Raw genomic sequence first — 23,013 nt, forward strand, 5'->3', positions numbered from 1 at the left:
GCAGGGAGCCTTGGCGATGGCTCTGCAGCTTAAAACATATATTTGCAAATGTGTGCGACTAATCCTCTGCTTTTAATATGTATAGTTAGACCGTTGAACTTGGCTTGCTGATTGGATGGTAAGGAGGAACCTGGTTAGAAATGTTTATTGCTTCACCTGTATTTGAGTTTGTCATCTAATTTATAGCCCCAAAAAACCCCCCCCCTTTTTTCTATATTAAATACCCCAGCTTTTTCTGTCAAGTATATATATATGTTTACCAAATTTCTTTAATAATGCAATATAGTCATGGACGGTGCATTATTTGAAAGTCTTGAAATTAATAACTTATTCCAGATTTATTATTTTCCCCCTATCCATTGTAATCTGATCCCTGCACATGCTTCATTCAAAGTCCCGCTCTCTCTTTCTTTTTTATTATACAATCAGGGATGGAGGTGGTTTACTACCCAGCACTAGCTATGTGTTTATAGTTCAAATATTTATACTTGCACTGTTTAGCACTGAAAACAGTAATTGTAGGTACTTTTTTGCAGCGTCAGTAAAAAATTGGTGCGGTTCGTACATTTTGGCATCCTTGCCAGTAAATTTCACTTCAGGGGGTTGGCAATGCTGCCCCCCGCCCACAGACCCCAACAACCACAGGCCAGGGTTGTCGGAAAAATGCCCTTGTCCTCATCAACATGGGGACAAAGGTGCTTTGGGGAGGACATGCTTGTAATCCAAAGCACTTGTATAGTCCGTATTAAAAGATTATAGTAATGTGATCAGTAGTGCAACCATAAAATGTCCATCCACAAATGGAAGCCTCCACAAGGGGATTAGAAGCAAAATCCAACAGGAGCCAAGTGTAACACTTATGCCTCGTACACACAACGGTGATTCCAGAAGAGAAAAGTGCAATGTGAGCTTTTTGTCACGAATTCTGACAGTGTGTATGCTCCATTGCACTTTTTCTGTCAGAATTCAGGTCAAGAATAGATTGAGAGCAGGATCTCAATTTCCTGTCACGAATCCCATTAGTCTGTATGAAATTACGACGTGCAAAAAAAACGGGTATGCTCAGAATCAAGCAAAAGAGCCAAACTGCCTATTGAACTTCATTGATCTCAGCTCGTCGTACGTGTTGTACATCACCGTGTTCTTGACGTCCGGGATTTCAGATTAGTGTTTCCGTGGGTATGCAAGACAAATTTGTATTGTCGGAAATCGCGTTTGTGTGTACGAGGCATAAGTCTAACACTAAGGGGGAGATTCAGGTAGATTGGCACATCTTTATACCGGCGTAGCGCATCTTATTTGCGATACGCCGACGTATATCAGAGAGGCAAGTACAGTATTCACAAAGCACTTGCTCCTAATGTTGCGCCGGCGTAACTTAATTTCGTCGGCGTAAGTGTAAGTGGGTGTGACTTTATACAAATGATGGTTGGAACGTGGAGTAGTGATATACGCCCAACGTATCCTGAACGGAGCATGCACAGTGAAGTGGACGTTTGAGCGCTCCCCTGTGCGCATGCTCACAACTACGCCGGCCCAACTTCCTGGGATACGCCAAGCCTATAAATACGCCCAGACATGCGCCCGTCCGGCGCAAAAGTACATCCTGATTTTTTTATTTTTTTTGCCCCTATAGGGAAAGTACTTTAGCGAGGCAATGTCGGCTGGTGCAAATACCCAGAGGAAGGATCGGAGGAAGAGGAACTTTTCCCCGGAGGAGAGGGCAATTATTGTTGCTTGGATTGTGGAGAATGACAAGTATCTCCATGGTGCCCTCAGTCACCAGACAAGTAGGGCCCGTAAAAAGGAGATCGTGACGGAGCTGAGCCTGCAGGTCAGTGCCGTGGGCAATGCCACCAGGAGCACCCAGGACATTCAAAAAAAGATCAACGATCTTAGAAGGAGGGTCCGGGAAAAGCTTGGTGCTATTGCACGTCATGCCAGGGGCACAGGAGGAGGACCACCCTGCACTGTGAGGTTGACCCCGGAGGACAAGTTAATCGCACAGTGCCTGCAGCGTGAGCAGGTGGAGGGCATGGAGGGGTACGACTCCGGGCACACGGCCTTGAGGTCAGGTAAGTGTGTTTTATCTCCTATACGGTGTGTAGCATGTGTGGGGGTGGAAGGGAACATGTGACAAGTGTGTGGGTCCACCAACATGTGAATGTTTTGTGTCATCCGCAGATGTGCAGGAGGGAGCTGGGCTGTCGTCGGCTGCAGGGCGACCCACGCCATCCAGGCTTGTGAGTGCCCATACCTCTCCCCTGAAGGAAGTAAAGAAGGAGCACGGGGACCTGGAGGATGCGATTTTTATTCTGGAGGAAACTCCCAGCATCCCTGAACCCTCTCAACCCTCCTCCCCCATCCCTGAACCCTCTCAACCCTCCCAACCCTCCTCCTCCATCAGGGGAAGCTCCACACGGGCCTCCCCCTATGCACGGCCACAAGCCTCTCCTGCCCCCAGGAAGGCCACCAAAAAAACACAAGGGGTTCCAGAGGCCTTCCAGGAAACCCTTGCGAGGGATCAGGCCCGCCAGACCCAGCATGTGAGGGCTGTTGCAAGGGACATTAAGCGGGTTGCAGACAGCCTGGCCTCCTCCACCCCGATCGCTGAGTTTTTGGGGGATATCAGCGCCAATTCCGCAGAAGTGGCAACCTGTATTGGGGAGCTGCAGGCCACGACCTCCCGCCTGGTGGCTGTGGTCAAGAGCCTCAAAGTGGCTGTTAAGGCCAATACGGCAGAGGTGAGGCACCTGAGGCGACAGCAAAATGTCAACAACACCCACCAGCTGCGGATGCACGCCGAGACCACCGCGGTGCTCACCCGCATAGCGGTGGCTTTGGAGGGCAGGCAGCCAGAACCTGCCAGGAGTGGGAGACGTGAGGTGGAGTCGCCAGATGATGCCCCACCCCCACCTGAAGTTGCCCCCAGGCAAGTGAGGAGGCAAAGACGGGGCACTAGGCAGAGCTCACGACGGGGCAATTGATTATTGTTTTTATTATTTTTTATCTCCGGTGAGGATTGTTTTGTTTTATTTTAATACTGCACATGGTCAGTAGTGCAGGCTACAGTGTGACTGGTGTGTGAATGTGGGGGGTGACACTCCTGCCAGTAAGGTTTGTCACCCTCGGTCGTTGGGGAGAATTTATCCCCACGACCCGTGTGAATGGTGTATGAATGTACAGCAACATAATTGGAGCCTTGGCGCAGCGTTGCTGCTCCCAAGTCCTGCATAGTGGACTTTGGGCTAATCCAATTTGATGAGGATGTGGGGTGTGTGTGCTAGGGACCACAGTGGTGTGCATGCGTGCATTCTCCTAGTGCCCTGACGAATGTGTGTGTTTTTAACCTGCAAACATGCCTACCACGAGGCATCTCCTGACTGCTCTTCCCTCAAGAGACGGGGGACCCTCGGTTAGGGGGAAACTGTGTGGTTGGGGGGTCAGGTCATCACGTAGGTCAATCTCCAGGCCCTTTCTCACGGCGTAGTTGTGCAGAATGCAACATGCACCAATGATCTGGCACACAAAGTTTGGGGAATACAACAGGGTCCCCCTGGACTTATCCAGGCATCGGAAACGGGACTTCAGGAGGCCAAAGGTGCGTTCCACCACTCCACGGGTACGTGCGTGTGCAGCATTGTATTTTTGCTCTCCTCTGGTTTCTGGATTCCGGAATGGAGTCATGAGATGGGGCACAAGTGCATATGCCGCATCACCTGGAAGGGAAAAGACAGGAGGATGTTAGTCGTGCATGTGCCCCTCGTGATGTCTGCATCATGGGGTCGGACAGTCATGCCTGACACCCATGTCACTCACCAACCAGCCAGCTGTTCCCGTACACGTTCTGTTCAAATTCTGTTGGGATGGTGCTTTGACGGTATATGTAGCTGTTGTGGCTGGACCCTGGGTGTTTGGCACGGACGTGCCATATGAGGCATTGGGCATCGGCTATCACCTGTACGTTGATGGAATGCCACTGCTTCCGATTGCGATATATGTGCTCTGTGTCACTGGGGGGCCGTAGTGCCACATGTGTGCAATCAATGGCCCCCACAGTGCGTGGGAATCCTGCAATTCTGTAGAAATCCTGCATTGCCTTATGTCGCAGATGCTCCTGGGTGGGTTTGATGATGTGGTGGGACATGCGTCTGAGGATTGCGGGGACAACCTGGTGCACACATCTGCTCATGGTGGATTGTGACAAACCAGACACTACTCCACTTGTACGCTGAAAAGATCCACTTGCAAGGAAATGGAGTGTTGCCAGTACCTTGACCAGTGACTGCACTGCTTGTGAGCGATGTGTCTGGCTGGTGATGTCATCATGCAGGGTTGTGGCTATTTCCTGGATGGCAGCAGGGCTGAATCTGAAGATGCGATACACCTTCCGATTCCCCCATGCCAAAGACGTTCCTGCACGTTCGGTATATCCTCTCCCGTGCCCTCCTACGTGGCGGTGGACCCATTAGTAGTGCTAGGACCACGGCTGCCATGTGTTGTCCTGCAAGTGTGGTTGCTCAGCTCGTCCGTAATGGTGCTGCTGAACTGCTCTCCAGCTGACTTGAGCAAGTCTGGTGCAAAGTTACCCCTGCTTTATGAGGGGTAACTTTATGCCAGGCGTACAACTTGCGCGCACCGCGCTTAGCCTGCGCCGGTAGCGTGTAAGTTTGTGAATCTCCCTCATTTGTATATTTGCATACAAAATCAATGGGTGCGCCAGATACGTTCGGCGTAAATATGCGCCCGCGCTCAGCCGGCAGAGAAAAGTTACATCGGTCGGAAGAAGCCTATTTTCAGGCGTATCTAGTTCTGTGGTTATGGCGCATAGATACGACGGCGCACATTTACACTTACGCGGCGTATCTCGAGATACGTCGGCGTAAGTACTACCTGAATCTACCCCTTGGTGTAGAAATATAAATAAATTATGCTGACTGGGCTGTGTAACTAAAACTAAACAAATAAAGACAGTGGGCCGGATTCAGTAAGATGAGCGCATCTTTCTTCTGGCGTAACATATCTCCGATACGTTACGCCGCTGTAACTTTGGGCGCAAGTTCTGTATTCAGAAAGAACTTGCGCCCTTAGTTACGGCGGCGTAACGTATGTGTGGCCGCGTAAGCCTGCCTAATTCAAATGGGGATGTTGGGGGCGTGTTTTATTTAAATTTCGCTTGACCCCGCGTTTTTGACGTTTTTTTTGAACGGCGCATGCGCCGTCCGTAAAATATCCCAGTGTGCATTGCTCCAAAGTACGCCGCAAGGACGTATTGGATTCGACGTGAACGTAAATGACGTACAGCCCTATTCGCGAATGACTTGCGCAAACAACGTAAAATTTCAAAACTCGGCGCGGGGTAACTATACGCCGAAAAAAGCCTAACGTAAACAACGTAAAAAATTGCGCCGGCCGACCGTAAGTTTCTGAATCACCGTATCTACCTAATTAGCATATTCCTTGCGTAAACATACGGAAGCGCCACCTAGCGGCCAGCCTGAAATGCAGCCTAAGATACGACGGTGTAAGACACTTACACCTGTCGGATCTTAGGGAAATCTATGCGTAACTGATTCTCTGAATCGGGCGCATAGATACGACGGCCCGCACTCAGAGATACGACGGCGTATCAGGAGATACGCCGTCGTATCTCCTATCTGAATCCGGGCCAGTGTGACTGGTAGGCCCACTGAACCTGTAGGTAAATGTGTGAACTGCACACTAGAGGCAGTAGAAAACTCTAATACAACACAATGGGGCTGATTTACTATTCTCTGTGCGCTGCGCTGGTTCATGCCTTAATTAGTGCGCCGGGTGAAGCCTTAATTAGGCGCATTAACCAGCGTATTGCAAGTAATATGTAAAGCCGCATCGAACTCCCTATAGAAGTATATGGGAGAAATCAAAAGTGTTCATTTTAAAGGATAATATGCAAGTTTTGTCCTAAAAGTGTTTGGGGACCTCAGTCCTGCCCCATGGGACATGTATCAATGCTTTTTTTATTTTTTAAAACGGCCGTTTTTTCGGGAGCAGTGAAATTAATAATGCTTAAAGTGAAACAATAAAAGTGAAATATTCCTTTAAATTTCGTAACTAGGGGGGGTGTAAAGTCAGCATGTGAAATAGCGCATTTTTCCCGCACAACTGTCCCGGCACAAAATGACATTCAGAAGGAAAAAAAGTCATTTAAAATTCACACGCGGCAATAATGAATTGTCGGCTCTGACAATTCAGAGAGGATTCATTCATAAAACAAAAAAAAAAAAAAAATGTGTGGCGGTTCCCCCAAATTAAATTACCAGGCCCTTCAGGTCTGGAATGGATATTAAGGGGAACCCCGCCGTAAAAAAAAAAAGATGTGCGGTTCCCCGCAAATATCCATACCAGACCCTTCTGGTCTGGTGTGGATTTTAAGGGGAACTCCACCCCAAATAAAAAAAAAAAATGGCGTGGAGTCCCCCTAAAAATCCACACCACACCCTTATCCGAGCACGTTAACCTGGCCGGCCGCAGAAAAGAGGGGGGGACAGAGTGCGGCCCCCCCTCTCCTGAACCGCACCAGGCCACATGCCCTCAACATGGGGAGGATGTCCCCATGTTGATGGGGACAAGGGTCTGATCCCCACAACCCTTGCCCGGTGGTTGTGGGGGTCTGCGGGCGGGGGGCTTATCAGAATCTGGAAGACCCTGTTAACAAAGGGGACCCCCAGATCCTGCCCCCCCCATGTGAAATGGTAATGGGGTACACTGTACCTCTACCATTTCACCCCAAAAAAATGTCAAAAGTGTTAAAAATGACAGTAGCCGGTTTTTTACAAATCTTTTATTCTCTTCTTTCCGTGGTTTTTCTTCTTCTTCTTCTTTCGGGTTTCTTCCTCTGCTTCTTTCTTGGGTCTTCTCGTCCACATCTTGCCCGGTGTCTTCTCCTATCATCTTCTTCTCCGTCCGTCAGCCTTCTCGTCCACATCTTTTTCTTCCCCGGATGCAGCGCTTGAAATTGAATTAGCCGCCGTGTGCCGGTCCTGGGACCCGCCCCCCTCTGATGCCACAAGTAAACTCATTAGAAGGTCATGTGCGTCAGAGGGGGGCGGGGTCACAGAGCGTCACACAGCGGGGGAATTCAATTTCAAGTGCGCCGTCCGGAGAAGAAGCCGCCGCACTATGCAGACGAGCTTCCAATTGCAGTTCCCGCCGTGTGACGCTCATGTGACCCCGCCCCCCTCTGACGCACATATACCACACGCGGACTTTCATATGAGTTTACCTGTGGCGTCAGAGGGGGGCGGAACACGGCGGGGTCTTCAATTTCAAGCGCAGCGCCCAGAAGATCAAGAAGATGTGGACGAGAAGACCCAAGAAAGAAGCAGAGGAAGAAACCCGAATGAAAGAAGAAGAAGAAAAACCGCGGAAAGAAGATTTTATTAAAAGATTTGTCAAAAACCGTCTACTGTCATTTTTCACACTTTTGTCACTTTTTTTGGTGAAATGGTAGGGGTACAATGTACCCCATTACCATTTCACATAGGGGGGGCCGGGATCTGGGGGTCCCCTTTGTTAAAGGGGTCTTCCAGATTCTGATAAGCCCCCCCGCCCGCAGACCCCCACAACCACCGGGCAAGGGTTGTGGGGATGAGGCCCTTGTCCCCATCAACATGGGGACATCCTCCCCATGTTGAGGGCATGTGGCCTGGTACGGTTCAGGAGAGGGGGGGGGCACTCTGTCCCCTCCTCTTTTCTGCGGCCGGCCAGGTTAACGTGCTCGGATAAGGGTCTGGTGTGGATTTTTAGGGGGACTCCACGCCATTTTTTTTATGTGGGGTGGAGTTCCCCTTAAAATCCACACCAGACCTGAAGGGCCTGGTATGGATATTTGGGGGGACCCCACGCCATTTTTTTTTAAGGCGGGGTTCCCCTTAATATCCATTCCAGACCTGAAGGGCCTGGTAATTTAGTTTGGGGGACCCCCACACATTTTTTTTTTTTTTTTTAGTTTTAATGAGCAATGACTATATTCTTTATAGCCATGAGTACTTTTAAATTACTTTTTTTTCACTTCAGAAATAACATCTTGTACAGCAGGGATATGCAATTAGCGGACCTCCAGCTGTTGCAGAACTACAAGTCCCATAAGGGAAAGCAAGACTGACAGCCACAAGCATGACACCCAGAGGCATGATGGAACTTGTAGTTTTGCAACAGCTGGAGGTCCGCTAATTGCATATCCCTGTTGTACAGGGACAGTTCTAAGCACGGGAAACATGCGTTTCCCCCCCTCCCCCCCTGTATGAAATTTAAAGGAATATTTCACTTTTATTATTTCACTTTAACCACTTCCATACCGCGCCTATTCTGGCACTTCTCTCCTCCATGTAAAAATTATATTTATTTCCTGGGAAATTACTCAGGACCCCCAAACATTATATATATAATTTTTTAGCAGACACCCTAGGGATTAAAGTGGCGGTCATTTTTTATTTGATTTCCAACGGTATTTCCGCAATAATTTTTCTAACGCCTTTTTTTTTTTGGCCCAAAAAAAAACGGTTTCATGAATTAAAAAATAACAAAACAGTAAAGTTAGCCCAATTTTTATGGATAATGTGAAAGATGATGTTACACTGAGTAAATAGATACCTAACTTGTCATGCTTTAATATTGCACACACTCATGGAATGGCGCCAAACTTCGGGACTTAAAAATATCCATAGGCGATGCTTGTTTTTTTTTACAGGTTACCAGTTCAGAGTTACAGAGGAGGTCTAGGGCTAGAAATATTGCTCTCGCTCTAACGCACGTGTCAATACCTCACATGTGTGGTTTGAATGGTGTTTACATATGTTGGCGGGACTTACAAACATGTTCGCTTCTGAGTGCGAGCTACCAGGGACAGGGGCGTTTTTTTTTTTTTTTTTACCTAATATTTTTCTTTTTGCACTTTTTTGTCCCTTTTTTTATTTTGTATCCGATCACTTTTAGTCCTATTACAAGGAATGTAAACATCCCTTGTAATAGGACTAGTGTGTGACAGGTCCTCTTTATGGAGAGAGGCGGGGTCAATAAGGCTGGAAAACGGAAAATTGTATCATACTTACCAGTAATTTTCCTTTCCTGGTGCCTATCCATGGCAGCATACTAGTGATAGAGCTCCGCCTCGACTCCTCCCTCAGGACTAGTGAATAGAATAAATTAAAGGCATAGCCCCTCCCCCAACATTCTCCGTACTATAGAATACCGAGGGTGGGAGCGTATGCTGCCATGGATAGGCACCAGGAAAGGAAAATTACTGGTAAGTATGATACAATTTTCCGTTTTCCTGGTGCCTCCATGGCAGCATACTAGTGATAAATAACTAGCTTGACGCGGGTGGGATAATGCTTAACAATAAGAGTTTTTAATTAGAAGAGGACATAGCAGCCTGAACTGCCCTTCTTCCGAACTCCACCGTTGTGAGAGCTCCTGGGTCAATGTGGTAGTGCCTGAGAAACGTGTTACGAGACGACCAGGTGGCTGCCCTGCACACCGTCTCCAGCGATACGTTAGCCCTTGTTGCCCAGGAAGTAGCGACTGCTCTAGTGGAATGAGCATTCACTCGAGATGGAGGCTCCATATTCTTCGCCCTGTAGGACCTCTGTATCAGCTTCACAACCCATGATGCCAGAGTCCTGATGGAGGCTTCCTTGCCCCTGTGTTTACCAAAAGGTATGATGAACAGTCTCTCCGAGGTTCTGAAGGAGCCGGTGGCCTCTAGATAGGCCTTGAGTGTTCTGGACACATCTAGTTCGTGGCAGGTTTCTGTATCAGTATCTGCAAATATTGGTAGAGCCCAAGGTTCCAACAGGTGGCTTGTAGAGGCGACCTTCGGCATGAACCCTCTGAGTGGGCGAAGTTCTACCCTGTCAGGGAAGAAAGAGATGTGGTCTTCCCCAATTCCTAAGGAGTGGAGTTCTGAGATCCTCCTACCGGAGGTGATGGCTAGCAGAAACGTTGTTTTCAGCGTTAGGTTCCAAAGGGTTATTTGTTCTACTGGAGCAAAAGGTTGGATTGTCAGAGCCTCGAGGACCAGAGACAGATCCCATTTAGGGAAGGATCGTCTAGCAGGCGGACGGATCTTTAGGACGCCTTTAAAGAAGATAACTAGCAAAGGATCTTCTGCCCACCTTTTACTGGTTGCGGCTGAGATTGCTGCTACCTGAACCTTGAGGGAGCTTAGACTAAGGCCTAGGTCAAGTCCTGTCTGAAGGAAACCTAATACATGGTTTGTAGTGGGGACGATAGGATCAAAGCCGTTATCGACTGCGTAGGACACGAACTTATCCCAGATCTTTGAATATATATTATTCGTTGTGGGTTTCCTGGCCTTTAAGAGGGTTGAGATGACCCCTGACGAGCAGCCTAGGGACTCGAACCTTCGCCTCTCAACTTCCAGACTCGAAGGTCCAACCTCTGAGGGTTTGGGTGAAGCAGTTTGCCCTGCAGCAGAAGTTGAGGGAATGCAGGGATCTTGATTGGTGGATTCACACTGAGACGCATGGCAAGTGGAAACCAAGGTCTCTTCGGCCAGTACGGGAGTATCGTCAGTACCTGCACTGATTCCCTGAGTAACCTCAGGAGAAATTTGAGTATCAGTGACCGCGGAGGGAAGGCATATGCCGTGGAGAAACTCCATGGGCATGTCAGAGCATCCACTGCTTCGGCTTGCGGATGTGGAAACCTGGAGACAAACCTGTCCAGCTTGGTGTTCTCCGAAGAGGCGAACAGGTCCACCTGTGGGGGATCCCAAGAGTTGGCAATCTGCCGGAACACCCGTGGGTGGAGCGCCCACTCGTTGTTGTCGCAGAATCTTCTGGACAATGCGTCTGCTTCCGTATTCAGCTTGCCTGGGAGGTATACTGCTCGAAGGTCCAGGAGGTTCTTCTCTGCCCAAAGCATGATCGGCTCTACTTCCTTGAGGAGCGATCTGCTGCGTGTGCCCCCCTGTTTCTGCAGATACGCAACCGCTGCCCTGTTGTCCAGGCGAAGCAGAATCCTCTGACCCTTGACTTGGGATGTCAGGGAAGTTAGTGCCATAAAGGCTGCCCTCAATTCTAGGATGTTGGACACTACGCCTTGGGTGGAGAATGACCATTTCCCCTGTACCTTGGATTCCCCGCAGTGGGCTCCCCAGCCCTGTCCGCTCGCATCGGACGTAATTGTGGTCCAATGTAGCGACCCCAAGTGACGGGGTCTGGAGAGGTTCTCTGGTTCTGTCCACCATTGAAGACTCTTTCGCATCAGTCCTGTGATCAGGATCGTCTGGGACAGTCGACGTTTCCTCCACTGCGCCAAGAAACCAGTCTGAAAGAATCTCAGGTGCCAATGGGTCCATGGGACCATGGGGATGCAGGCAGACATAGTGCCAATGAGGCTCAGACATTGTGAGGCTGTTAAAACCGGACTCTGGATGGTTTTGATCATTTTCTGAATGATAATCTCCCTCTTTGGCGGTGGCAACGACACTGTACCCCTCAGGGTGTTGAATGCTGCGCCCAAGTAGACCATCTGTTGAGTTGGTGTGAGTTGGCTCTTGTCTAGGTTGACTAACCACCCTAACTCCCTTAGAGTTTGGAGCAGAATGGTTCGATGGCACATCAGTTGCTCTGGGCTGCTTGCAAGGAGTAGGATGTCGTCTAGATAATGATACACCCTTAAGCCCTTCTCCCTCAGGGGGGCTAGGGCAGACAATAGGATTTTGGAGAATACCCTGGGAGAGGTGCACAGTCCAAAGGGTAGAGCTTGGAATTGAAGATGAGTATGACCCACTGCAAATCTCAGGTATTTCTGGACTTTCGGCTGGATTGGAACATGCAGGTATGCATCCTGGAGGTCGACAGAGATCATCCAATCCAACGGCTGAACTGCCTGGATTATTGTCTGCAAGGATTCCATCTTGAAGCCCTCGGTGTGAATATACCGGTTGAGCCTCTTCAGGTCTATCACAGGTCTCCATCCGCCTGTCCTCTTGGGGACGAGGAATAAGGTGGAGTAAAAACCCGTGAATTGCTCTGCCAAGGGCACAGGAATGGCTGCTTCCTGACGCTGGAGTGACACTAAAAAGTCTTTTAGAGCTTGAGCTTTCAGGGGAGAAGATGGAATTTCCGATCTCTTGAACGAGCTCCGAGGTGGAGTTTGAAAAAACTTCCAAGAGTGCCCCCATTGGATAGTGGACAGAACCCAGGGGTCCTGGCAATGGGTGGCCCAGGCTGAGATGAAATGCTTTAGCCTGGCTCCCACCGGGAGTGTCAGGGATGGCTCGACGTCAAAAGGACTGCTTTTGCTCCTGAGGAGCCGGTGGGGCTTTCATCTTCCTGTTCAAGAAGGATTGCTGAGTGCCTCTCCAAGGTCTTCCTCTGAATTGACCCGCACTTCTGAAGTCTCTAGAATCTGAGCGGCGGAACCTAGAGGGACCGCCTCTGAATCTTCGTGTTCTCCTATCTTGTGGGAGCATACCAGACTTCCCTCCTGACAGCCTAGAGATTGCATTATCCATCTTATCTCCAAAAAGCGCCTTCCCATCAAAGGGAATCTTGCACCAGCTCTATTTGGATGAAAGATCAGCTAACCAAGGTTTCAGCCATAAGGCCCTTTTTGCCATCACGGAGTGTAACATAGATCTCGCCGAGCATCTAATGGTATCAATGGCAGCGACTCCGACAAAGTCTGCTGATAGCCTGAGTTCCTCTAAAGCTTTTATTACGTTTTCTGTTGGGACGTTCTGACGCAAAGCAGTCTCAATGTTATCCGTCCATGACCTAATGGCATTAGAGACTGACGTGAGGGCGATGGCCGGTTTACAGGCCGCTCCTGCCGCCAAGTAGCTCCTCTTTAGTTCTAGGTCAATACGCCTGTCTAGGGGATCCTTGAAGGAGGTGGAATCCTCCATTGGTAAGGTCACGTTTTTGGCAAGGCGTACCACTGATGCATCCACCACAGGCATGGAGTTTAGTGCCTGTGTTCCAGACTCTGGTAAGGGATACACCTTGTTGAGCCGGGTCAAGGAGAACTTTTTATCAGGCTTTGCCCATTCGTTGAGAATGACCTGGCTAATCTCCCCCATTAATGGGAAAAGAATCTGCTTCCTCTTGAGAAAGGGAAAATAGCTTGTCGCCTCTTGAGGGGAATCATCCGCCTCTTTCCAGGAGATTGCTGACTTTACTGCCTGGATAAACGGGGTTACCAGGGAAAAGCTGAACCCTGAGGGTTCTGACTCCTCTGCTGAGTACTCCGAGTCATCTCCGGGTGAGGAGTCTCTGCCTGACCGATCAGTCGGTAGTACAGGTTGCCCGCTGTTGAGGGCCCCGGGAGACTGGGCTCCACATTCTGAGTCTGTGGTACCTGCGAGGTCGGCTGAACAGGGACAGAAGCCAAGAGCTTGGAGAAGGAGTCCCTCATGGCTTTGTCCAGCAGTTCTACTGCCTGCCGATTTTCCTGCTCGCGGTTGGACGCATAGTCCGTAAAGCAGTCCTTACAAACTACCTTGTCGGGTAGTGGCGTAGCCCCGCATGTCCAACACTTCTTCCTTCTTTGGCCTCTAGAAGATGGAGAGTGGTCATGACCCCTGGATCTTGACCTCTGTGATCCATGGCGTGGAGATCGGGATCTTCGCCTTGAGTGGGACCGGTGTCGCGAGGAACCCGATCTGCGGTCAGGGCTGTCATTATCGCGAGATCTTGATGACTTTCTGGTCCTCTTGGAGTGGGCAGGGCTACGGTGTAAGGAACTCACGTCAGAAAACAGTGAGGGCACTTTTTTTTTTTTTTTTAAATACTCACGTATCGTTGGTCCATACCTAATGGTGTGAGGATCTTTGTTACGCGGCGAATGACTCATTGTAGAGCTTGGGCGGAAGGATCGGCTGCAAAAAAGGCGTAGAGAGGCCGCAAAAAATAAATAAATAATAATAATAATAAATAATAATAATAATAAATAATAATAATAATGATAATACGTGGAACAAAGGACAAGAAAGGCACCTGTCTGCAATCTTCAGACAGGTGCTGCTATGCTGGCACTTTCCTCCCCCCATCTCCTCCCTACTTACCAACAATTTTGGGGCTGAAAACCTAGCAGGGCTTAGCATCCGTTACTGCAGCAAACAGCCAAGCCCTGTCTAGGTCTTTATTTAAACTTTCCTGAGGGAAAACCTTCCCCCAGGATCCGCCCCCAGCCAAAAGACTGGAAACAAGGGCAAAAGAGCCCTGTTTCCAGAATCCAAAATGGCCGCCGTGTCCCGCGTCGTCATCGCGCACGCGCCGCGCATGCGCAGAAGCGCCGGCGCCCGTGACACAGGAAGTACTGTATCAGGGCGCCGGGATCCTCAGAGAATGTAGGTGCAAAAGCACCAACAGTGTGGGCGCTGACCAGAGCGGCCCCCCCCCTGCCATAATGAGGGACCAGCTGACTCCAGTGATACCTGACACAGGGCAGACCCCCCAGACTGTCAAATCGACAGGGCACCTACTCTTTGGAAGTCCAGGTCTTTTTTTTTTTTTTTTTTACACAGCATTACAATTTAAAAAAAAGAAAAACATATATACAACACAGCAGAAATGAAACAAAAAGGGAAAGAAAAGTCTGGCCTGGGATAGTGGAGCCGATCCTTCCGCAGCTTCCATGTCATTCATAGGTGCTCCTGGCAGTTTGCGTTCCTATGAGGAAACTCTGCGATGCGACCCCAACAGATCCACAGAGGGGTCTCCCAGCTTATTAGCGCTAATAGCGGCCCAAGAACAGGGACTGCGCCCGGGAAAGGCTAAACCCGGCGGACGCTGCCGACTGCAGAGGTATGGACATACTTCTACTCTTCACCAGTACAAGAAGGTATGGAGGAAAAAAAGGAGAATGTTGGGGGAGGGGCTATGCCTTTAATTTATTCTATTCACTAGTCCTGAGGGAGGAGTCGAGGCGGAGCTCTATCACTAGTATGCTGCCATGGAGGCACCAGGAAAGCATGTTATTGGCAAAAAAAAAAAAGATCTCATGCTTTCAGCTGCAATCATGTTCGTTCAGCACAGTGGTGTAGTGTATAGCACTTTGACCTAGCAGCAAAAGGGTCGCTGGTTCGAATCCCGCCCGTGACATCTGCCTGGAGTTGGCATGTTCTCCCTGTGCCTGCGTGGGTTTCCTTCCACACTATAAAAACATGCTGTAAATCGGATCCGGTCTAAATAAGCCCTAATATGCAGGAGTAGTATATTTAGGTTTTGTGCTGCCCTAGGCCTGACTACATTTCTGCACCTCCTAATAGAAAAATGACCCACCCCTTCCTGTCAAAGCCACACCCTGTTTTTGTATGACCCGCCCAGGAATTTTCAGGGCACACACACACACTAGTTCTGGGGGGGGGGGAGGGGGGCACTGGATTCCCTTAATTTGCATAGTTTTTCTCTCACTTCCTGTTTGGCTATGGGGCAGGAAGTGAAGGCAAATCTCCCCAATTGGACACAGATAATAAAAAATAAACTGACAGAGCTATAACCCTCCCTCACTCTATCCAAAATTAAAGAAAATAAAAAGTGTTGATTATAGTTCTAGTACAAATTTCAGAGAGTTTTATTGAGAGGTCTAAGAAAATATAACCATGCCAATAGGCCAGGATACAGCGTTGCTAATATGTATGAATGTGTGTGTTAGGGCCCCCCACAAACACCACCCAATGTTAAATAAAAAAATATTAATTTGCAAATATGTATTATCTGCTCATTTTTTGGGGATGTCTGCACCCCTGATAGTGACAACATTTGTGAGGTGTCTTCACCCTTTCTAATTCAAATTCATTCACTTCCTGTCACATAGCCAAACAGGAAGTGAGGGTAAATACTTACTATCTTTTCTTGGGGACACAGATCAATCTAAATAGTTTCCCATTATGTAAATTGCACTCTAGCATTTTGCTGTGTACACCCCAAATTATTTGGGATCTTGGACTTTGGGGTCCATTTCCTAAAGGCAAATCCACTTTGCACTACAAGTGGACAAGCAAGGAAGAAAACAAAAAAACTTTGCTTCTACAGGATTGGATGTTAAAACCATCAGTGCTTCCTCTCTGATTTTCAGCGACTACGCTTGTACTGCAGAGTGGCTTTGCCTTTACTAAACCCCAAACTAAATAATCATTTGGGGCAGGTATCCTCAAACTACGGCCCTCCAGCTGTTGTAGAACTACACATCCCATGAGGCTTTGTAATGCACTGACATTCACAGACATGACTAGGCATGATGGGAACTGTAGTTCCTGAACAACTGGAGGGCCGTAGTTTGAAGACCCATGATTTGGGGTGTACACAGCAGTGCTGGAGTGCAATTTGCTTAATGGGGACACTAGTTAGATTGACCTGTGTCCCCAAGAAAAGACATTGGTAGGGTTTTAACCTCACTTCCTGTTCCGCTGTGTGACAGGAAGTGAAGCCAATTTTAAGAAAAGGGACACAAAGCTCAACCCAAAAAAAACACAAGCAGGGGCTCTAACACTCACTTGGCTTCCCTCAAACACCCACAATTAGAATAGGATTGCCTTGCACTGTAAATCAGCACTTCAAGCCCGTCCACCAATAGCCCCCCCCCCCCCCCCCAACAGGCCATGTTTGCAGGTTTTCCTTCATCTTGCACATGTGCTTTAAAAGACAGTCTGGACAGCAATTCTTGATAAGAGAAATCCACAAAACATGTCCTGTTGGGGGTACTTGAGGGCTGAGGACCACTGCAGTAAAAACAAAATACTTACCACTTTGTCTTTAATTTCCTGGAGATTAAACATGGCAAACATTCCATGATTACACACCAGGAAAGAAGCTTAGACAAAAATCACACCTAATTTGTTAGGCCCAATCCTATTTCAGCTGCAGCTGTCAAAATATGTAGCATGAAAAAGTAACAAAAAACAAACTTCAAAATTTGAAAGTAATTTTTATTGGTCAACAAAACAAGGAAAGCAAAAAAGACAAACAAACAAAAATACATTTCAAAAATCAAAATAAACATAGGTAAACCGTCCCAACATCTTCAGAAATATTTTTCAAAATAAGGCAGCAGAGACAAATACATCAAAGTGAACATCATTTAAAAAGAAACAAAAAAACATTGGCAAAATAAACATGCTCCAAACCACATTTCTGTTTAGCAACAACATTCCTTCCAGCTTGCCCCTCTGAGGGCAGCTGAGGACTGCTCGATCCACGCTTTTTATAACATGTGTGCTAATTAAGCAATTGAAATCACATGAACAAATTTCAGTCTCTAGTTTGGGTGAGCTTACACCTGGTAAGGATGTCCTTAAATTACTAACCCACCCACGCTCTATGAGCATGCTCAGAGACATCCAAGTGATTTTCACCCTCAAAAAGAAAGGACATTTTTTTCTAAGTGTCTGAGCAGGCTCAGTTCAGCTCACATGCAGGAACAAAGCTGCAATGGCTGCTGAAAGCATGAGAGCTGTGTTTTTTCCCCCAGAACTCATGCTTTCCAGGCTGAAGGGGAGGTCTTAATGAATTATTACGTAACAAAAATAAATCATAATAATTAAAATGCCCCTGAAAAAAAAAAATCGCCTATGGGGATTTTAAAGTACTGAAGTTTGGCCCCATTCCATGAGTGTTTGCAATAGTAAAGCGTGACATGTTAGGTATCTATTTACTCGGTGTAACATCATCTTTCACATTATCGCCAAAAATTGGGCTAACTTTAGTGTTTTGTTATTTTTTAACCACTTGAGCCCCAGACCATATTACTGGTCAATGACCGGGCCAGTTTTTGCGATTCGGCACTGCGTAGTTTTAACTGACAATTGCGCGGTCGTGCGACGTGGTTCCCAAACAAAATAGGCATCCTTTTTTTTCCCCACAAATAGATTTTTTTTGGTGGTATTTGATCACCTCTTTTTTGTTTTTCTTTTTTTTGGTATAAACAAAAATAGAGCGACATTTAAAAAAAAAAATAATCATTTTTACTGTTTGCTATAATAAATATCCCCAAAATTAACTAAAAATAATATTTTTTTCCCTCAGTTTAGGCCGATACGTATTCTTCGACATATTTTTGGTTCCAAAAAATCGCAATAAGCGTTTGGTTTGCACAAAAGTTATAGCGTCTACAAAATAGGGTATAGTTTTATGGCTTTTTTATTAATATAGTTTTTTTTTTACTAGTAATGGCGGCGATCAGCGATTTTTATCAGTACTGCGACATTATGGCGGACACATTTTTGGAACCATTGGCATTTTTCTAGCGACCAATGTTCTAAAAAGGCATTGCTTACTATAAAAATGTCACTGGCAAGGAAAGGGGTTAACACTAGGGGCGAGGGAGGGGTTAATTATGTTCCCTGGGTGTGTTCTAACTGTAAGGGGGGTGGGACTGACTAGGGGAAATGACAGATCGCTGTTCATACATTGTATGAACAGACGATCAGGCATTTTCCCCCCTGACAGGACCGGAATAAAGGGGAACTCTGCGCCTAATTTCAACAAGAAACCGGAGCGGGTCCCCCTCCAGGGGTACATTAGGCTCCTCGGCTTGGTCTGGAATGTGAGGGGTTAAACCCACGCCAAAAAACAGCGTGGGGTCTCCACCCAAGATCAAACCCTCATCCCAGGTATGCAGTCTGGCCCGGACAGGAATGGGGGTGGGGAGGAGCGATCGCCCCCCCCCCTCCTGAGCCGTACCAGCCCGCATGCCCTCGACATGGGGGTGTGTGTACTTTGAGGGAGGGGGCACTGCCCCCCCACCCCAAAGCACTCTTGTCCCCATGTCGATAGGGACATGAGCCTCTTCCCGACAACCCTGGCCGTTGGTTGTCGGGGTATGCGGGCGGGGGGCTTATCAGAATCTGAGAGCCCCCTTTAATAAGGTGGCCCCCAGATTCCGGCCCCCTCACCCTATGTGAATGAGTATGGGGTACATTGTACCCCTACCCATTCACCTGGGGGAAAAAATGTAAAAAAATAATGCACCACACACATTTATAAATTAATTTATTAGCTGGGGGTCTTCTGCCGGGGGGCCCCCCACCACCACCCCATTGGGCCCCGGGCTTTGCCGTCTTCCACCGGGGCCCCCCACCCCATAAGGCTCTTTTACATTCGGGGGGGGGGCCCAAGCTTCGCTGCTTACTGCCGGGGGGTGCACCTACCCCCCCCGGTCTTCTGCGCTGTCTTCCGCCGGGGCCCCTCACCCCATAAAGCTCTTTTACATTCAGGGAGGGGCCCCGGACTTCGCCGCTTTCTTCCGGGGCCCCCTTCACCATGAAGCTCCTTGCTTATGGGGGAGGGCCGCGGGCTTCGTCGCTTTCTGCCGGGGCCCCCTTCACCATGAAGCTCCTTGCTTATGGGGGAGGGCCGTGGGCTTCGTCGCTTTCTGCCGGGGGGAGGGCGCCACCCACCCGCGGGCTTCGTTGCTGTCTTCCGCCGGGGCCCCCTTCACCATGAAGCTCCTTGCTTATGGGGGAGGGCCGCGGGCTTTGTCGCTTTCTGCCGGGGCCCCCTTCACCATGAAGCTCCTTGCTTATGGGGAGGGCCGCAGGCTTCGTCGCTTTCTGCCGGGGGCCTTTTCTGCCTTGCACCTCCGCGGGGGCCAGGGCTTGTCTCCGCTGTCTTCCGCCGGAGGGCGCCACCCTCCGGGCTTCTGCCTGGCTACTTTGCGGAGCCCAGGGCTTGTCTCCGCTGTCTTCTTCCTTCTCTTCCATTCGATGTTGACACGACGAGGTCCGGCGCTGGAATGCCGTCTGAGCGGTGGGCATTGAGTTATATAGGGCAATGCCACCATGTGACCTCAACCCATGTGACATCACATTCCCATCATGCCCAGGGAATGTGATGTCACATGTGTGCCCCCCTCCCTCAGAGCACACACTCCCCCATGTTGAGGGCATGTGGTCTGGTACGGCTCAGGAGGGGGGGGCGCTTGCTCGTCCCCACCCCCATTCCTGTCCGGGCCAGACTGCGTGCCTGGGATAAGGGCTTGGTCTGCATTTGGGGGGAACCCCGCGCTGGTTTTCGGCGCGGGTTTAACCCCTCACGTTCCAGACCAAGCCGAGGAGCCTAATGTACCCCTGGAGGGGGACCCGCGCCGGTTTCTTGTTTGAAATTTGGCGCGGCGTTCCCCTTCATGGTCAGCGCAGGCTGAAAACAGGTCAGATTCCCGTGCGCCACGTCACGCAGCGCAATTACGGGTACGCCGCTTGGTATTTACCAAGATTTTCTCTGCGCACTGACAAGGCGCACGGGAATCTCCGAAATTTCTCTGTACGCATGCCCAGTATGAAAATGAACCTCCCGAGGTTCAGGCGCACTGTGTAAGCGTACGGGGATCGGTTCCCTAAAATCACTTTCACTTTCAATTCGGCCCGCAACACACATTCAAATACATGTCACTTGTCTTCCCCCGCATCACCCCACCTCCCCCCTAATAAACTCCCGCCCGAATCCCCACAATTTACATTTTAATATGCCGTGTGCCAGGTCTATACAGGCGCACCATGCGTCCTCTCCTGGGCGCACTGAGCACTTTAGTAACTAAGGAAATACACTGCTGGTAAATCAGCCCCAATGTGTAATACTTCAGCAAACATCAAATCCGCAAAAGAGGAGGTGTTGCTGATTTTCCAGCGATACATCTCATAACGTTGGGAAGCCAGGAGGAAGAGGAAAAGGCACACAAGATTACTTACGAACTCTGCGTTCGTTGGAGCCAGACCCACTATCCATGTCCTCTGAGTGAGTGCATGGCTATGTGATTTATTATACTCAGGAGTGTCCTCACAGTATTACGCCATATATCCCTTTGCTGTTTCTTTTATATATATACCTGGTGCTGAGCCCTCCAGCTACTAACAAGTCTCCTGTACCACCTGATACATATCTGAGGTTGTTTGGCTGTCTGTGCTACAGCCGTGAGGTGATTGGCTGGGGGCCACAAGAGGTGTTTGCACCAAAGCTATCTCTCCTCTCAACACCTACGTCTGGTTTTGGGATCACCTTCTAGAGACTTTTTTGTACATTTTTTAAGTCCGTTCCATCACATATACTTTGTCATCTTTCTTATCACGTTTTGAGTGACATCACTTATATATACACCTTTCTTTTTTGTTCACCTTGATTTGATGTTTTCTGAAGTATTACACATTGGGGCTGATTTACTATGCTCTGTGCGCTGCGCTGGTTCATGCCTTAATTAGTGCGCCGGGTGAAGCCTTAATTAGGCGCATGAACCAGCGTAGCAGCCGGCGCATTGCAAGTGATATGTAAAGCCGCCGCCAAACTCCCTATAGAAGTCTATGGGAGGAATCAAAAGTGTTCATATTAAAGGATAATATGCAAGTTTTGTCCTAAAAAGTGTTTGGGGACCTGAGTCCTGCCCCAGGGGACATGTATCAATGCTTTTTTTATTTTTTAAAACAGCCGTTTTTTCGGGAGCAGTGAAATTAATAATGCTTAAAGGGGTGGTTCACCCTAAAAACTACTTTTTTGTATTAGACTGGCCCCCCACATTACAATACGATTAAGGCTATTATTTTTTTTTTGATGCTGTACATACCTTTGTACAGCATATTCACCCGTTGCTTCGGGGTTGCGAGTCCCGTGGGAGTAGGCGTTCCTAACATGTCTGTGATTGACATTTTGACCAAAAACAAGCTCCCCCCGTCGCGTAAGCCGCGTCACGGTTTGCGAAAGGAGCCGAACGGCGAGTCGGCGCTATACTACGCATGCGCATCGCCGTTCGGCTCCTTTCGCCAATCGTGACGCGGCTTACGCCTTTAAAGTGAAACAATAAGAGTGAAATATTCCTTTAAATTTCGTACCTAGGGGGGGGTGTAAAGTCAGCCTGTGAAATAGCGCATTTTTCCCGCACTTAGAACTGTCCCTGCACAAAATGACATTCTGAAGGAAAAAAAGTCATTTAAAATTCACACGCGGCTATAATGAATTGTAGGCTCTGACAATTCTAAAGGGATTCATTCATAAAGAAAAAAAATGTGTGTGGTCCCCCCAAATTAAATTACCAGGCCCTTCAGGTCTGGAATGGATATTAAGGGGAACCCCGCCGTAAAAAAAAATGACATAGGGTTCCCCGCAAATATCCATACTAGGCCCTTCAGGTCTGGTGTGGATTTTAAGGGGAACTCCACCCCAAATAAAAAAAAAATGGCGTGGAGTCCCCCTAAAAATCCACACCAGACCCTTATCCAAGCACGTTAACCTGGCTGGCCGCAGAAAAGAGGGGGGGCAGAGTGCGGCCCCCCCCTCTCCTGAACCACACCAGACCACATGCCCTCAACATGGGGAGGATGTCCCCAAGTTGATGGGGGCAAGGGCCTCATCCCCCCAACCCTTGCCCGGTGGTTGTGGGGGTCTGCGGGCGGGGGGCTTATCAGAATCTGGAAGACCCCTTTAACAAAGGGGACCCCCAGATCCCGGCCCCCCCCTATGTGAAATGGTAATGGGGTACACTGTACCTCTACCATTTCACCAAAAGAAAAGTGTCAAAAGTGTTAAAAATGACAGTAGGCGGTTTTTGACAAATCTTTTAATAAAATCTTCTTTCCGCGATCCTTCTTTTCTTCTTTCATTCAGGTTTCTTCCTCTGCTTCTTTCTTGGGTCTTCTCGTCTCATCTTGCCCGACGTCTTCTCCCATGTTCCTCTCCTTCCGTCGGCCTTCTCGTCCACATCTTGCCCGGTGTCTTCTCCTATCTTCTTCTCCGTCCCTCGGCCTTCTCGTCCACATCTTTTTCTTCCCCGGACGCAGCGCTTGAAATTGAATTAGCCGCCGTGTTCCGCTCCTGGGACCCATCCCCCTCTGACGCCACAAGTAAACTCATTAGAAAGTCATGTGCGTCAGAGGGGGGCGGGGTCACAGAGCGTCACACGGCTGGGGAATTCAATTTCAAGCTCGCCGTCCGGAGAAGAAGAAGCCGCCGCACTATGCGGACGAGCTTCCAATTGAAGTTCCCGTGGTGTGACGCTCATGTGACCCCGCCCCCCTCT

Source organism: Rana temporaria, chromosome 12 (genome assembly GCF_905171775.1).
Source record: "Rana temporaria chromosome 12, aRanTem1.1, whole genome shotgun sequence".
In the NCBI taxonomy this organism is placed as follows: Eukaryota; Metazoa; Chordata; class Amphibia; order Anura; family Ranidae; genus Rana; species Rana temporaria.